General features: G+C 36.0%; 1 long non-coding RNA gene across 1 annotated transcript; it reads right to left on the bottom strand.

The window, feature by feature from the left end:
- Positions 1-3,620: 3,620 nt before the first annotated feature.
- LOC109488627 lies at positions 3,621-18,591 on the bottom strand. Its single transcript, XR_002141569.2, has 3 exons — positions 18,483-18,591; positions 14,257-14,343; positions 3,621-3,674 (listed from the first exon to the last, which is right to left on the bottom strand). It is a non-coding gene; the product is annotated as an uncharacterized LOC109488627 (long non-coding RNA).
- Positions 18,592-19,235: the final 644 nt, after the last annotated feature.

Raw genomic sequence — 19,235 nt, 5'->3', positions numbered from 1 at the left:
TCCTAGTTCTTATGTTCCATAGATGAGAGAAATCATATGATAATTGTCTTTCTCTGCTTGACTTATTTCACTTAGCATTATCTCCTCCAGTGCCGTCCATGTTGCAGCAAATGTTGAGAATTCGTTCTTTCTGATAGCTGAGTAATATTCCATTGTATATATGGACCACAGCTTCTTAATCCAGTCATCTGTTGAAGGGCATCTCGGCTCCTTCCACGATTTAGCTATTGTGGACAATGCTGCTATGAACACTGGGGTTGCTNTTGGCTATTGTGGACAATGCAGCTATGAACATTGGGGTGCATATGGCCCTTCTCTTTACTACGTCTGTATCTTTGGGGTAAACACCCAGTAGTGCAATGGCTGGGTCATAGGGTAGTTCAATTTTTAACTTTTTAAGGGACCTCCACACTGTTTTCCAGAGTGGCTGTACCAACTTGCATTCCCACCAACAATGTAGGAGGGATCCCCTTTCTCCACATCCTCTCCAACAATTGTTGTTTCTTGCCTTGTCTATTTTTGCCATTCTAACTGGTGTAAGGTGGTATCTCAGTGTGGTTTTGATTTGAATTTCCCTGATGGCTAATGATTTTGAACATTTTTTCATGTGTCTGTTAGCCATTTGTATGTCTTCATTGGAAAAGTGTCTGTTCATATCTTCTGCCCATTTTATGATTTGTTTATTTGTTTCTCGTGTATTGAGTTTGAGAAGTTCTTTGTAGATCTTGGATACCAGTCTTTTATCTGTAGTGTCATTTGCAAATATATTCTCCCATTCTGTGGGCTGCCTCTTATGCCAGTGAACCTCAAAAGAAACTGTGCAGAAGCTCTTTATCCTGATAAAGTCCCATAAGTTCATTTTATCTTTTATTTCTCTTGCCTTTGGAGATGTGTCGTGAAAAAGGTTGNTTATTCGACAGAGATAGAGACAGCCAGCGAGAGAGGGAACACAAGCAGGGGGAGTGGGAGAGGAAGAAGCAGGCTCATAGCGGAGGAGCCTGATGTGGGGCTCGATCCCATAACGCTGGGATCACGCCCTGAGCTGAAGGCAGACACTTAATGACTGCGCCACCCAGGCGCCCCCAGACAGATTGGATTTTAAACTAAAAACTGTAGTTAGAGATACAGAAGGGCACTATATTATTCTTAAAGAATGTATCCAATNTAAAGGATGTATCCAACAAGTGGATATGACAATTATAAATATATATGCCCCCAACAGGGGAGCAGCAAGATACACAAGCCAACTCTTAACCAGAATAAAGAGACATATAGATAAAAATACATTAATAGTAGGGGACCTCAACACTCCACTATCAGCAATAGATAGATCACCTAAGCAGAAAACCAACAAAGAAACAAGAGTTTTGAATGCCATACTAGACCAGATGGACCTCATAGATATATATTTAGAACACTACACCCCAGAACAAAAGAATACTCATTCTATTTGGATGCACATGGAACATTCTCCAGAATAGATCATGTTCTGGGTCACAAAACGGTCTCAACCGATACCAAAAGACTGAAATTATTCCCTGCATATTCTCAGACCACAATGCTTTGAAATTGGAACTCAATCACGAGGAAAAATTTGGAAGAAACTCAAACGCTTGGAAACTAAGAACCATGCTGCTCAAGAATGATTCGATAAACCAGGAAATCAAAAATCAATTTAAACAATTATGGAGACCAACGAGAATGAAAACACAACGGTCCAAAACCTATGGGACACAGCAAAGGCAGTCCTGAGGGCGGAAATACATAGCCATCCAAGCCTCACTCAAAAGAATAGAAAAATCTAAAATGCAGTTTCTATATTCTCACCTCAAGAAACTGGAACAGCAACAGAGGGACAGGCCTAACCCACTGACAAGGAAGGAGTTGACCAAGATTAGAGCAGAAATCAATGAATTAGAGACCAGAACCACAGTAGAGCAGATCAACAGGACTAGAAGCTGGTTCTTTGAGAGAATCCATAAAATTGATAGACCACTGGCAAAACTTGTCCAAAAACAAAGAGAAAGGACTGAGATTATTAAAATTNAGAAAGGACCCAAATTAATAAAATTATGAATGAAAAGGGAGAGGTCACAACCAACACCAATGAAATAGGAAGGATCATTAGAAACTTTGATCAACAGCTTTATGCCAATAAATTAAGCAACCTGGAAGAGATGGATACCTTCCTGGAAACCTATGAACTACAAAGACTGAAACAGCAAGAAATTGATTTTTTAAACAGGCCAATTAATTATGAAGAGATTGAAGCAGTGATTAAAAACCTTCCAAAAAACAAAACTCCAGGGCCTGATGGATTTCCCCAAATGTTCTACCAAACATTCAAAGAAGAAATAATACCTATTCTCCTAAAGCTGTTTCAAAGAATAGAAACAGAAGGAAAACTACAAAACTCATTTCTATGAGGCCAATATTACCTTGATCCCCAAACCAGGCAAAGACCCCATCAAAAAGGAGAATTACAGACCAATATCCCTAATGAATATGGGCACCAAAGAGTGACGTATTTTCAGAAAATCTTCTGAAAAATAAATGTTTTCCTCACCAAATTTTATAACTTAAATATTGCTTTCCTTGGCAGATTGCTGTTAAGCCTGTAGCTTTTGTGTCTTTAGAGAACACTGCAGAATCAGATCTCCGTTTCCAAGTCTACACACATTAATTTGATAAATTATAAAATTCAAAGAAAAACATATGGAGTTTTACAGATCTATAGAAATCTGAGAAACATCATTTTAGTCTTTCTGAAACTAAGTAAAATGCTCAGTTTCAAATAAGAAAAAGTTTAAAAATGATTAGGCATTTTCTTGTTTTCCAAATGCATATCAATAAATTTTCATTAGTCCACTTGATACACATTTCTATGTTCTCTTTATAAAAAAATCACAAACCTCTTAAATCTTTCAAAATTTGCTATTTATATATTTTTCTATATTTGCAAATTCTAAATTTGGCCTGTTTTAATTAATATTGACACTTAGCTAATTAAATATTCATTGCAAACTATTAGAAAATATGTTAAATGGATTCAAGGTAACATTAACTATTCAACCCACTTCTGATGCAGACTTAGGAAGACACCCAGTGAACTTCTTGCCCCCAAATGCTGCATTGTATTTATATGCATGTGTGTTCAGTATTCTCTTAAAACATATGTTTGAAGCATCTGAATGACATCTTCTCCTTTGACGCTCAGTGGAAATTTAGGGCTGATAACGACTTCTCAGATCAGCAAATCTAATAATTTTATTTAATAGGTGAAGAATCTGAGAAAAAGAGAGGCTAAATTAGAACCACATAGCTAATTAAGCTATGAGCTACAACTACAAACCAGGGTTTTTGGTTTTTTAGGTCATTTCCAATATACTAGACCACCTCAGTTTTGGTAGCAAAACAGTTAATTGCCCTCTTATTCCATTCTTCTTTTTGAATAATTTGGCAAATATTTTTATAATACAGGCACACAATGAAGGTTTTTATATACAAATACATGTAGTTGGAGAATATTATGGTATTTAATTCTGGTTGTACAAAACAAACAAACAAACCTATCACTGTGAGCAACTTAAATGTTTCCATGAAAATATTGCTTTCAAAATGGTGCTTCTGGGACGTGAAAATGGCAGAATAGGTAACTCCAGGGGTGCATCTCTCTAGAAACAAACAAAAAAAATTGAGGAAAAACTATCAGAATCAACTTTGTCAGAATTGTGGAAAATAGTCAAAGGTTTACAGCAACCAAGCAAATGACAAATCAAGGAAAAGGCAATTTTAAAACAGTAGGAAAGGTTTGTAGCAATTTTACTTGCCCTGCCCACCGCCACCCCCCCTCCAGCCCCCAGCCTAAAACTGGTATTGAATATGGCAGCCTGTATTCCCAGTGTGGGATCATGGTTTCTGGTTCCAAAGGGATTAGACATACCTTATTCTCAAAGAATTGTGTTTGTCTGTTTTGACCTGTCTTGGGGCTATCTAAAGAACAGAAGCAAGGGACTTGTTTTTATTTTATTTGACTTGGAACCCTCTCAGGGCAGAAAAGCAGTTATACAAAGGATAGTCTTTATAAACATTGTAAGGCAAATGGACAACCTGCTAGTGCCTGGAGCAAAAGATTATAGTTGAAAGGAGCCATAGACATGCCAAGAGCCTGGAAGAAAAAGTAGGAGGAAGTTTCTTTGGGAAATGAGGGCACTGAAAAGCACTTACATAGACCTGAAATTTAGAAAGCCGCATACATGCCCAGGACAGGATACAAACACAGAAAAGACATGAGCTTTTTCCTCTGGCTGAGCTGTATGCTGCACACAAGCTGAAAGTGAAGGTTACAGCAGAGTATGAACAACCTGGCTAAGCCTTGAGGAAGTGCCCCAACACAGAGCCAACTTGCAAAGACTGAGACAGGTTTGTTTTCTTTCTTTCTTTTTCTTTCTTTCTTTCTTTCTTTCTTTCTTTCTTTCTTTCTTTCTTTCTCTCATTTTGGCTTCAGGAATTCAAGAAAATATCTGTCAAAACAGTAGCTCACTACAAGATAAATAAATATTCTAGAGACCTCACATAACTAAGAAGACAGACTTGTAAGAATAATTTCGGAGTCACTAACCAAACAAACAAACACAACTCATAGCAAAACAACAAAAACAAACCCTGCAGAGGGTGGAGACAGAATCTGCTTTTAAGAATTACCTTATAATATTTAAATTTCCAGTTTTCAACAAATAAAGGTGAAGCATGTAAAGAAACAAAAATGTATGGTCCAATCACAGGAGATACTAGCAGAAACTGTCGCTGAGGAAGCATAGATATTGGACTTACTAGAAAAAGACTTTAAATCAACTATCTCAAATATGTTTAAAGAGCTAAAGGAAACCGTGGACGAAGAAATAATAAAGGAAAGTAAGAATGATATGTCCACAAATACAGAATATTGATAAAGAGAAATTATAAAAGGAAGAAGAAAATCTGGAGCTAAAAAGTATAATACCAAAAGTGAAAATTTTACTAAGGGGTTTCAGTAGAAGATTTGAGCAAGGAGAAGAAAGAATCAGTAAACTGGAAGGTCGATTGAAGCTATCCTGCCTGAAGAGCAGAAAAAAAAAATGAAGAAAAATAGAGTCTCAGAGATCTGTGGGACACAATCAACATGCTTTGATGAGAGGAGAGGATGATCAGAAGGGCCAGAGTATTTAAAAAAGTAATGGCCACACACTTCCCAATTGTGATAAAAAGAAAGAAAATAATCTACACACCCAACAAGATCAGCAACCTCCAAGAAACATAAATACAAAGAGATCAACATCTAGACACATTCTAGATGTTCAAAGACAAAGAGAGAATCTTGAAAGCAACAAGAGTAGTCACTTGTCGTATAGAAGGGATACTTAATAAGATTACCAGTTGGATTCTCATCAGAAACCACAGAGGCCAAAAACTAGTGATATGACATATTTAAAGTACCAAACAAAATTTTTTAAAAAAGCACCTGTCATAATGAATTCTGTATCTTGCAAAACTTTTTTTTTATTTTTTTATTTTTATTTTTGTTTTTTTTTTAAGATTTATTTATTTATTCATTCATTCAACAGAGATAGAGACAGCCAGCAAGAGAGGGAACACAAGCAGGGGGAGTGGGAGAGGAAAGCAGACTCATAGCAGAGAGCCTGATGTGGGGCTCGATCCCATAATGCTAGGATCACTCCCTGAGCCGAAGGCAGACGCTTAACCGCTGTGCCACCCAGGCGCCCCAAACTTTTTTTTTTTTTAATGAGAGAAATGTTAAGACATTTCCAGATAAACAAAAGCTGAGGGAAATTTTTGCTATTATACCTGTGCTACAAGAAATGCTACAGGAAGTCTTTCAGGCAGAAGTGAAAGGATATTGGCTAGGAACATGAAACCAAATGAAGAAATACAGAATACTGACAAAGGTAACTACATAGATAAATACAAAAGCCAATGTCAGTGTGGTTTTTTTCAACTCTGCCCTTTTCCCCTGTGATTTGAAAGACAAATGCATAAAAAATAATAAATATATATTAACGGTACACAATGTATACAGATGTAATTTGTGACAACACGAAGGAGGAAGGGTGGAACTGTATAGGAGCAGAGTCTTATTTATTATTGAAGCTAAAGTGTTATTAACTCAAAATAGATTGTTAAAAGTTTAAGAAGCTTAATGTAATACCCTGGGTAGGCAGTAAGGAAAAAAAATCTTAAAAATATACAGGAAAGAAAATGAGACAGGGGGGCGCCTGGGTGGCACAGCGGTTAAGCGTCTGCCTTCGGCTCAGGGCGTGATCCCGGCGTTGGGATCGAGCCCCACATCAGGCTCCTCTGCTATGAGCCTGCTTCTTCCTCTCCCACTCCCCCTGCTTGTGTTCCCTCTCTCACTGGCTGTCTCTATCTCTGTCAAATAAATAAATAAAAATAAATAAAATCTCAAAAAAAAAAAAAAAAGAAAATGAGACAGGAATCAAAATAATACAGGACAAAAAGTAGTTAAACACATTCCTAATGATAGAGGAATTAAGTAATAAAAACATAAAAGACATATAGAAGACAAATAGAAAAATAACAGAAATAAGTTCTTCTTTATCAGTAATCACAGTAAATGTAAGTGATTAAACTGTCCAATTAGAAGGCTGTGGTTGAAATTAGAGGGAAATGGTCAAAAGGTACAAAATCCCAGTTATAAGGTCAATAAGTACTAGGGATATAATGTGCAACCCCATGACTATAGATAACACTGCTATATGATATCTAGGAAAAAGTTGTTAAGAGATTAAATCGTGTATGTTCTCATCATAAAGATAAAAGTGTTTCCTTCTTTTTTTTTTTTCCTACTGTATCTATCTGAGAAGAGGATATTAGCTGAACCTATTGTGGTAATCATTTCACAGTGTATGTAAATTAAATCATGATGCTGTGTACTAAAATTACACAGTGAGGTATGTCAATTATTTCTCAATAAAATTGGAACAAAAAAGACCGAGAAGCACTACAGTTAATAGCATCAACAACAGCAACGACAACAACAACAACAACAGGCTGTGATTGGTAGAATGGTTAAAATAACAGGTTTCAACCATTTGTTATCTACAGGAGATTCGCCTTAGATCCTCAGACACAAATAGGTTTAAGAGATACTCCATCCACACAGCAGTAATCAAAGGAGAACTGGCTGGCTATCCTAATATCATACAAAATAGACTTTAAAAAATATGTATATATTACAAGAGGCAAAACAGGACATTAGATATTGATAAATGGGGCAATATATCAATAAAATATGGGGGCGCCTGGGTGGCTCATTCATTAAGCGTCTGCCTTCGGCTCAGGGCGTGATCCCAGCGTTCTGGGATCGAGCCCCACATCGGGCTCCTCTGCTGGGAGCCTGCTTCTTCCTCTCCCACTCCCCCTGCTTGTATTCCCTCTCTCGCTGGCTGTGTCTCTCTCTGTCAAATTGATAAATAAAATCTTTAAAAAATATATGATTATAAGCACATATATATACACACATACATATATGTATATGTATATGTGTACATATATATGTATATATGTACATATATATGTACACACATATATATATATATATAATATGACATCATATAACAGAGACCCAAAGAATATGAAGAAAAAATTGACAGAGTTGAAGGGAATACTAGATAGTTCTTCATTAATACTTGGAGACTTCAATACCCCACTTTCAGTAATGGATAGAACAACTGGACAGAAGACAATAAAGAAATAGATGAGTTGCATGACTATACAATCCAATTAGCCCTCATAGACACATACAGAAAACTCCACCCCAAAATAACAGAACACGTATTTCTATCAAGCACACATAGATTTCTCAAGGACACATATTCTCTAGGACAAACTGCATGTTAGCCCATGAAAGAAGTCTCAGTTAATTTTTAAAAAATTCACTCAAAGTATCTTTTCAAATCACAATGCAATGAAACTAGAAATCAATAACAGAAAGAAAATTGACAAATTCACGAATGTGTGGAAATTAAACAACACAGTCATAAATAATGGGTCAAAGAAAATAAATCAGAAAGGAAATTTTAAAAAAAATATTTTGAGATGAAACAAAATGAAACAAAACATATGAAAGTCTACAGGATGCAGCAGAATCAGTAGTCAGGGTGGAATTTATAGCTGTAAAAACTTACAATAAAAACAAAGATCTTGAATCAGTAACATAATTTTTCACCTCAAGGAAGTAGAAAAAGTAAGCTAAATCAAAGGCCAGCAGAAGGAAGGAAATAATAAAGATTATGGTGAGATAAAATAGGAAACAGAAAACAAAAAAACTCAGTGAAATAAAAAATTGTTTTTTTGAAGTCTGACAAACTTGCCAAAACTGTAGAAAGAGTGGTCAGGAAAAAAATAGGGAAGACTGTAATTACTAAAATCAGGAATGAAAGTGGGGATGTTACAACTGATCTTACAGAAATTAAGAAAAACAGTTTCATAAGAGAATACTATGAACAGTGGTATGGCAAGAAATTAGATAACCAGATGAAAATGAACAAAATCCTAAAAACACACAAACTACCAGTGCTAACCCAAGAAGAAAGAGAATATCGGAACAGACTTGTAACAAGTAAAAAGATCAATGATGAGAAACCTCTCAATAAAGAAAAGGCCAGGACAAGATCACTTCACCAGAGGATTCCACCAGTTATTTTAAAATGCATGCCAATCTTTCTCAACTCCTCCAAAAGACAGAAGAGGAGGTAATACATCCTAGCTCATTTTACAAGACCAGCATTGCCCTGATCCCAAAACCAGACAAAGAGACTATGAGGAAAGAAAACTACAGCTGAATATTTCTTGAAAATACTATCAAACTGAATCTAACAGCATATTAAAAGCATATGAAAATCCCATTTTTATGAAGGTTCTGTGTGTGCCTGCAATATAGTTATAGTTGTCATTTTTCAATGTGAGTGTAGATTATTCACAATTATGCTATTACAATCTTCTGTAAACTTGTCTATTTTGTCAATTATGAGATATATTTTAAACTGCTTCTATAATGATGGATTTATTAGTTTACCTGTATAGTTCTGACAAGTTTTGATTTTATTTATTCTGACTTGGCCACATAGGTTGAAGTTTTTGTATCTTTTTGGAGTAGTGAAACATTTATCCTTTTGTGGCAATAGCTTTTATCTCTAATAATGCTTTTTGCTATTCTTTCTAATATTAGTATAGCTCCCTCAGCTTTTCTTTGTTCAGTATTTGTCTGGCATATCTTTTTCTGTACTTTAACTTTCGAACATATCTGTATCCTTTTATTTTAGATGCATCTCCTTTAAGAGATACATAACTGGATTTTGGGCTTATCCAATTTGATTGTATCAATTGGGGCAGACTATATAGCTGTAAAAAAATGTGTAGTAGATACAATAGAAGTGTATTTATTCCTCATGTAATAGTCCTGACTCTCTCCACATGGCCAATTCCTTTTTGGAGGAAAGTAGGACCTTTTTGCCTTTTTGCCTTCATGTCAGACTGTGAAAGATAAAGAGAGTGGAAATACTCCTGTGGGAGATTCTGTGGGAAAGGCCTGGAAGTGGTACTTGTGCTCACATTTCATTGGCTAGAACATAATCAACAACACAGTCCTGAAGACATTTGGGGTGTGGAGCCTTTTTGTACCCAAGAAGAAAGGGAGACACATTTTGGTGAGCATTCAGGAGTCTTCACTATAGTGATAATCTGGTTCTTCTGATTAATCATTTTAGTCCGATTATATTTATTATGATTATTAATGGTTTGCATTTCATTTCTCTCCTGTCATTCTGTGCTATTTATTCCTTTTTCATAAAACTTTGTTTTCATCCTTTCTTTTAGTGTTTAGTTTTCCTTTTCCTTTGGAAGTTGTGTACTTGTACTCTACTTTTTAAAATTTTTTTCTCTTAATATCTAGTATATATATAATGGTATTAAATATTTTATTCTCTTCCCAAACAATATTATGACTATAGAATATTTTATTTTATTTTTTTTTAAAGATTTTATTTATTTATTTGACAGAGATAGAGACAGCCAGTGAGAGAGGGAACACAAGCAGAGGGAGTGGGAGAGGAAGAAGCAGGCTCATAGCAGAAGAGCCTGACGTGGGGCTCAATCCCATAACGCCAGGATCACGCCCTGAGCCGAAGGCAGATGCCCAACTGCTGTGCCACCCAGGCGCCCCAGAATATTTTAAATCTTAAGTCTATCTTAGTGTTATCCTGATGTTATCCCCATCTTTAATTTGATAACTATCCAAAGTCTTTATCTTTTATTTATACCCTTAAATTCAACACAATTTTCATTATTTTTCTCTGAAAAATAGTTTCTTAAAATATTTACTCACATTTTAAACAATTTCTTTGCTTATCTTCTCCCCCCACCCTTTGTCTCTCAGGCCTTTGTTTTGGGAGGTTTTTGTTTTTGTTTTTGTTTTTCCCTTAAGTTCACCTTTTAAAATTTCCTTCAGTGGGCAATTTTCTGAAGCTCATTTTAAAATTTCTTTCATTAAATGTCTATAGTTACATTTCTGGTTTTTTAACTGTTACACATTAACTTCATGTGTCCTCTCCTCATATAAATATAGGTGAAGTTTTATTCTATATTTATTCTTTATTTCATTATGTGGGGAAGGGCAGAGGTAGGGGAGAAATGTAAAACACTAATATTCCAGGATTCATCCCCAAAATACTTTCATCCATGTTTACTTTTAATTTCCAAGTGTCTTGAGACAGTAGAGTATAATAATTAATGGGACACAAGCTTTGCCCTCAGACAGGCCTGTTTTGAATAGTGGATTTGCCATTTACTATTTGTATTAATGGAAAAATTACTTCTCAACTTCAGTTACCTCATCTTTAAAATACAGATAGTAGTACCAAACTTAAGGAGTAGCTGTGGAAGGTTAAATAAGATCATGTATTCAGAATGTATTGCAGAATATTTGGCAGAAAATAATAGCTACCATTTATTGAGTGCTATGATGGGGAGGAAGAGGGTATAAAAAGTCTTTCTATATCATCAAAGATTTAATTCACTGGAACATTAGTGATCTTACATTACTATAATTGTAGTCTAATTAAATTTTCCGAGGTTTATGTGTATCTCATTGTTTTAAATGCTCCTGGTGGAAAAATTGAGGGAAAGACAAGTCTACCTTGAACTCTAGCCTCACAATGGAGAATTCACCCTTATGTTCATTTGAATGCATGTAATTTACAAAAGAGCTATACTTGAAATTATATATTTTTTGCTGGTAATGTCAGAATTCTGTCTAAAACAATGAGAAATTGCACTGATATTTTACTGGTATATAACTTACTTTTTTTACTGCATTCTCTTTTTTTCTTTTGCTTTTTTATTGAGTTATAACTAAAAGAAAAAAAATCTTGTGTATAGCTCAATGTTTTTACTTTGTATACATTATAGAATATATATCAAAATATAGATCATTCTCAGAATATCAGAAGATATTTTTCATGCCCGCTCTCAGTCCTTATTCCCTAAAGGTAATGATTCTTTTATTTTCTAGAAATAGGTTAATTTTTCCTATCTTTGGATTTAACTGAAATTAAGTCCTACAATATGTACTTATTCTGTGAGATTTATTCATCTTGTTATGTTTATTCTTTTACATAGTTGTGCAGTGTTCCATTGTACGAATATATGATTATATTTTCTACTTGATGGACATTTGAGTTATTTCCAGTCTTAGACCATTACATTTATTGTATTAATTACCTAATTCCAATCTGACTAGAATCCTAAGTGAATAATATTTTCTACTCACACTACACTTAACTGTCCATTCCCCCATGCCTTTTGCATGTCCTGGTTTATTTCCTAATAATATTCTCTCTCCTTTCCTCTGATTTTCTAAATCTTAACTTATGCAAAGTTCAACCGAGGCTCAGGTCAATATAAGAGAGTGATGAATATGAACATGGAAGGGGCCCAAGACTATTTACCATGAAATTGTTTCCAGTGCCAGTATGTACTCACAGTTATAATCATCTTCAACATGACTAAGGAAATATTCAGTAAGACTACTCTATGTAGAACACAGAATAGCACGTTAGGTAATATCAAAACAAAACAAAACAAAACAAAAATATAAAAAAAAAAGAGGACTTTCCTCCAGAGAATTACAACATACAGGGAGAGACAGATCAGGTATACCGTTATTGATTGTGTACCTGCTGAAGACATATGACTTACAGTAAAGTGATTAAGAAATTAAGCATAAGGAATAAGGGCGGGGTTTGAGAGAAATCATTAGAGAGGGTTGCGGGAACTGGGCCTTATGGAAGATAAGGAAAAATAATTTAGGGAAGTGGAGAGAGCACAATTGAGGTTAGTGCTGTATGTCATGCCTAGGAAATCTTGGATCAACTAAAGAGATTATGGAGGGAAGTAGTGAGAGAAGGTTGGAAAGAAAACTAGAATTTGGTTTTTAAGAGACTTATATGTCAGGCAGTTAGAATAAGCTTTATCACTGAGGAAGTGGAGAAACATTAATGACAATGGAATCAAGAAAGCAATGGGAACGAAATCACATTTTTTTGCAGCAAAATACGTGTTTCACATGTAGGATCTGTTGGAGTGTGTAAAAGTGAGGTCTAAGGAAAAATGATTAAATGATCTATATAAGAAGATGTTGAAGGGCTATAAAAGAGTGTTTTTGGAAAAGAGAGTGATTTTACACTAAAAAAAGTCAAGCTTAGTAAATAATGTGAGGAGAGAATAAAATGATAGAGTCAAGCATCACCCCCACCTATTACTGGGAGACTGGAAGTGTAATAGTACAATAGGCTCGCATTGAATCTCTTGGAGGAAACACTAATCTTATAAAGCATAATGATATTGGTGTTAGATGTGTTGAATTTAAGGTAACACATGAAATCCAGATTGTCAAGCACAGCAGGTAATTGAGAAATGAGACTACTAGTAAGAACAGTGGTTAGAGCTGGCATTGTGTGGACAATCCATGAGAATGTCAGAGTTGAAGTTGTGCAAGTGCATAAAAGCAACAATGGGGTGTGGTGGGTGGATAAGAAGAGCAAAACTGGCAAAAGGTCAAGTATTTAACTTTCAGGAAGTAAATCAGTGAAAGAAACAGAAAAGGGAAAACCTTTTACTTACAAAGGGTTAATGCTGCCCTACATTACTTATAATCACACCTAGTTTGTGTACTGGGAAAATATGACTCACATTTTTTGCCTACATTTTCATCCCATTACTAAAAGGGGGGTATTTTTCATGTTTTTAACAGCAGCAGAACCTATGACATTAAGAAATTTCTGACATGTTAGATTTTAAAGATAAGGTTTTCAATTCTTCAATACTTTAAAAATTTTTTATTTCTAGTCTTGTTTCATATCCATGTTGCATTCAATTTCCTTATTTTTTGTGGAAAGGAGAAACATGAGCTGGAGCTGAAAAATGCATTTTATATAATTCAATTGATTTTAAACTCTGCCATTTGATAGGTAGTGAGAATGCCCTAACAGCACTGCTGTGGAGTTCTCTAATTTGTTTTTTGCAGCTTCATGTTGCAAGCAATTTGTCACCTAAAATTCTAATAGAACTTTCACATATTGAAATGAGAGATGGAAGTAGGCTTGTAGATCATCATGGTTATGGTAGGACAGACTTTCAGACAGGGACTTATAAAATTTTAAATTGATCCTACATTTGACCTTAGACAAAAAGTCAAAAATGAACAACTAGGTACTGCACTCACATAAAAGGAAATATCTCATCAGCAAACAATAAATCTATTCTTTAAATGCCAGTTTTAACAGACCCATGTAATGCTTGAAGGCAGATATCAGTCAAGTTTAAGGTCTTTGTCAAACAGCAAAAAAGAATTCAATATTCAAGTATCCTAAAATATATTGGTCTAAAACATGAAATTCGTTGATATTTTTATTTGTAGCAATAAAGTAATTATATAACCTCTATTAGTACAGCTATAGGAAAATTGGGAATTTTACAGATATACAACTGAGAGATACAAACATACCATTGTTTTGAATCTGCAGTTAAATCTTCACAAACTATCACTGGCCAATCAACACTTCAATGGCTACAATCTCTATCATATAATAAACTCTGTCAAAAAGCCAGATAAATAAGATTACATGTTTTACATGGCCCCCCATGCTACAGAATGAGCACAGGGATTAAGATAATCATTACCTTTAATTTCTGAAGACAAAGTAGTCTAGTAGATTAAAAAAATATCTAGCAGGTCTTCATTTAGGTGGCTCCAGGTGGGATTATAACCTGGGGAAGGCATGATTCTCAGTTTTCAAGGCCGTTAATTTAATAAAGCCTACCTGCAAGTTTGTTGTGAAAATAAAAAGATAACACATGAGAGTTAACTAGGATCTAGTAAGAGCAGTAGTTCTTTTATTGCTGAGCTTTAGAAGTTTATCAAATCTAGATAGCAATGGATGTATGTGAATATATGGAAGCATTCAATAACAGAATGCAATGATCATACTCATAAACATGTTTTAAATTGTAGGCATATATTCATCCCATATACATGGCAAAACTGATCTCTTCTAGAAGTAGTGAACAAAGGTAATCAGTGATACTACAGATTTAGATAAAAGTGATTTACGTAATAGGTCTGGCTATGTAATCATTCTGAGGAAGCTTACAAAGGGTATGAGGGTAATGAAAATGAGATCCTACAATAGCCAGCTAGGGCTACAATACAACATAATACAGACTGGGTGGCTTAAACAACAAAATTTAATGTCTCATAGTTCTGAAGGGTGGAAAGACTGAGATCAAGGTGCTGGCTGATTTGATTCCTGATGAGGGCTCTTTTTCTGGCTTGTAGATAGCCACCTTCTTGCTAGATCCTCATATTGCCTTTCCTTGGTGTGTGCATGTTGGGGGGGAGGTGGGGAGAGTGTGCCCAAGGACAGCTCTGATTGCTTTCTCCTCTTATAAGAAACACCAATTATAGTGGATTAGCCCCCCCCATTATCTCATTTAATCTTAATTATCTTATTATACCCCCATCTCCAAATATAGTCACTTTGGGGGTTAGAGCTTTAGCATATGAATTTGGAGGGGACAAAATTCAGTCCATATAGATGCTAAACGTTGAAAGAAGAGGGTGTCTCAGGACTCCCAATGATGTTTGAGGAAATGTTCGAGGAGAGCTATCAGTAGTTTTGCATGATGAGATCTGAAATTGCCGGTTACCCAAATTGCTAAACGTGACTTGAAATGGCCTGATGTGTATCACGTAACAGAGAACAGTTATATATGTAATAGAGGACCAGCCAATATGATAGAAAAGAGGACAAACTGAGACTGTTGGACTTAATGCCTATTAAAATGGGAAGTAAGATTATGGTGTGGGTAGCATGATCAGAGAGGCGACAAGAGGAGGTTTGGGTAGCAGTAGTGAAGGAAATGAGCCAGGGGATGGGTGGGGAAGCTGAAAAGGAAGACAGAATGCTTAGATTAGAAATACATCTAAATATTTTTTGACATCTACAAAAATAGTTTGTGGATTGTTTCCAACTCTCACTCCTGCTATGTAATAGTGAGCCACCCCCTACGATGGGTTGAGTCTACTTTGCCACTCCCCTGGTTTGGGGCTTATTCATGTGACTTCTCTTTCCCAGAGAATGAGAGAGGGCATGACACAGAGGTACATGTACTTGCTGGTTTTAGGTTGGCTCCCTACGTTTCTTTTCTGCCAAGAGAAAAGCATGCCCTGAGTAGCAGTGGTTGAAGAATGAGATACTAGGGTACATTTGAACCACAACATAGCCCAAAGTAGAGCTCTCCTAGCTCAACTGCAGACCCGTGAGAAAGGAAAGAAAAGTTTAGTTTCTGGGGATTTTGTCTACTCAGCATTATCACAGCAGAAATGACAGACTAGTACATTATGGTTGTAGGTATACATTAATATAAATAAATAAATAAATGTACTGAGATCTACAATTAGATTATAGTGGCAATGAAAAGAAGCCGTACATCACGGGCCCTCAAAAAATATTTGCCAAATCAGTACATAAGTGATGACAGTCAACCTTAGAATCCAGCAATATACTAAGTATACTGACTACAACAAGCTTCAAACTATTCTTGGTTTCATGATTATGTGAATGCTCAATAAATCTTTGTTAAATAGAAAAGGATGTGGCAAGTTTACAAAATTGAGAAACTATCCAATAATGTGAATAGTCTTTCTGAATTCCTACCTCACTACTGCTTGCATCCCATAAGAAAAAATTAGAATTAATCACATTAGGGGCACCTGGGTGGCTCAGTTGGTTAAGCATCTGCCTTTGGCTCAGGTCATGATCCCGGCATTCTGGGATCAAGCCCCACATCAGGCTCCCTGCACACCAGAGAGCCTGCTTCTCCCTCTCCCTTTGCCCCTCCCCCTGGCTTGTTCTCCTTCCCTCTCTCTCTCTCTGTCAAATAAATAAATAAACCATTTTTTAAAAAAATAATTAATCACATTAAAAGTTTAAAAAGAAAAAACCCTTCACCCTAGCAAGATTATACAGTAAAGTAGGGCAATTTCCTATTTTCTTTGTAGCCCCACCCTTTATTTAAACAAAAGTATGTCGTATATGCATATTTTGGACACTGACTAGTGAAATAGTAGGTTGCTGTTTGGAGAAATACTTGAAGCACACTTGGGCCCACAAATCTCTACCTATTACCTGTGAATTTTGTATCTCTACAAGATTTCTTTTATTCTTCACTTTGGTGTACTTACAAATGACAGTCTACACGTAAATCATCTTAAATGTTTAGCTTGTTGATAGATCTACTTCACATTACAGAAGGAGAAAGATTTGAGTATTATGATAGAGAAGCTAGACATAGGCACACATAGCACAATGATGTATAGCTCTCCTCCTGAATAGTTGCACGGGACAAATCATACCTATTTCATGCCATCAAGAAAAGCGTTTTACTGTACAGAGTAGTGGAGAAGAGTGTGGTAGAACTGAATAATATGGCTGAATTGACACTGACTGAGTTCTTTGTAATAAATGACATTACTCAGTTTCCTTATGATTAGTAAAAATAATAGCCCATGAATTTGCAAAATGAGAGGCATGTTCTCATACTGGAAGGATGTGGAATGGTTCTCCCAAGTGTGACTAAGGACCACATGCACTTTGATTATGAGGCCATTTCCCAATTGCCACTCTAGAATTAATGATTTAGAATATTTGGAGATGGGGAAAAAATGTGCATTTTAGCAAATTTCCCAGATGACTTAATGCACTTTATCATTTGAGAAAAATAATTCAGGGTGAGTAACAGTAGGGATGAGAAGAAAAATGAAAGACAGCTCAAGTGAGCAGGGTACCTTTTGAGGAAAGTGGCATAAAGGAATGTGAGAATTGTGCAAATATTAAATACTCTTTCTAAACTCAATAACTGAGAAGTTTTTAATGGAAAATCCCAACTATAAGTAAAACAGTAAATAAAGAAGCTTTTAAAAAATGGGTCTTTATAAGGCAAATATTTATTTTTGGCTCCAGTCCAACCAGAAATAATAACTGTTGGGTTTATCTCCCCATCTATATTAGTCAGGGTTCTCCAGAGTAACAGAACCAATAGCATATACAGAAAAGAGATTTATTATGAGGAATTGGCTCATGTGGTTATGGAGCCTGAAGCACTTGCATGATCTGCCATCTGCAAACTGGAGACCTAAGAAAGCCAGGGTGTAATTCAGTCCCAGTATAAAGGCCTGAGAACCAGGATAGCTAATGATGTAAATCCCAGTCTCAGGGCAGGAGAAGATGAGATGAGATTTCCCAGCTCAAGCAGTGAGACACACACAAAAAAACAAGGGGTGGGGGAGGGATTCGTCCTTCCTCTACCTTATGTTCTGTGTAGGCCCTCAAGAGATGGGATGAAGCACACCCACATTGAGGAAGGCAATCTACTTTACTGAGTCCACTGATACAAATGCTGGTCTCATCTGGAAACACTCCTACAGGCACACCCAGAAATAATGTTTAATCTGGGTACCCCGTGGCCACTCAAGGTGACACATAAAATTAACCATCACAGATTCAGCAACATTAGGGGCAACCAACCAATGTCATTATATTTTCTAAAAATGTTCAAAAGTATCATATATAGTCATCTAGTTCCTAGCTTCTCATAAGTGGTTGACTTTCCAGTGCATGCCTCTATAAACAGTTAATGCCATAGACCATCAACGCTGCCTTTACTACTAGAAACAAAGTCATTAGCATCTTTAAATCTAACCAGATTAACAATCCAACTACAGAAACCCCAGAACCAATTCAGAAAAATTTTGTTTCTCTACACCCTACCTCTGGTACCAATTTCTGTCTTAGTCTGCGTGGCTACAGCACAAAAACACAATGGCCTGGGGGGCTTAAACAACAAACCTCTCTTCCTCACAGTTCTAGAGGCTGGGATGTCTCAGATCAAGGTGCTGCTGGTAGGTTCAGTGCCATCTTCTTGTTGTATCTTCACATGGCAGAAGGGTGAGGGAGCTCTCTGGAGTCTATTATAAGGACACTCACCCCATTCATGAAGGCTCTACCCTTATGACCTCATTGCCTTCCAAAGGCTTCCTTGTTTCATCACATTGAGGGTTAGGGTTTCCACGTATGAATTTTGGAGGGACACAAATATTCAATCCATAGCACCATCATTATTCTGAGTATTAAATTAATCATCAAATCTTGATTATAACTCCAAATATGTATATTATGGGCTCTGTCCTCTTCATTCCCCTGCTTATTGCTTTTGTTGAGGCTCTCAGTGACTCATCCAGATTAGTACAATAGCCTCCTGACTGACCGACTGTGGTTTTCCTCTCCATCAACTATCTAGTGTGCTGCAATAGTGGTTGTTGTGGGATGAACTATTTACCCCCCGCCAAATATATATATATCACTTAATAATATATAAATTATATATAATTTATATGTTATTAAGTATATATATTTTCAAGTCCTAACCTCTAGTACCTGTGAATGGGACCTTATGAGGAAATACAGTCTTTGCAGATGTAATCAAGTTAAGATGAGGTCATCAGGGTGATTAGTATCACTGGTGTCCTTATAAGAGTGACATTTGAACACGGAGGCAGAGACACACAGGGAATTCTATGTGATAGCAGAGGCAGAGATTGG

Source organism: Ailuropoda melanoleuca, chromosome 14, assembly GCF_002007445.2.
Source record: "Ailuropoda melanoleuca isolate Jingjing chromosome 14, ASM200744v2, whole genome shotgun sequence".
In the NCBI taxonomy this organism is placed as follows: domain Eukaryota; kingdom Metazoa; phylum Chordata; class Mammalia; order Carnivora; family Ursidae; genus Ailuropoda; species Ailuropoda melanoleuca.
The sequence above is the reverse complement of the archived record's forward strand: the minus strand, read 5'-3'. Positions and strand labels throughout refer to the sequence as shown.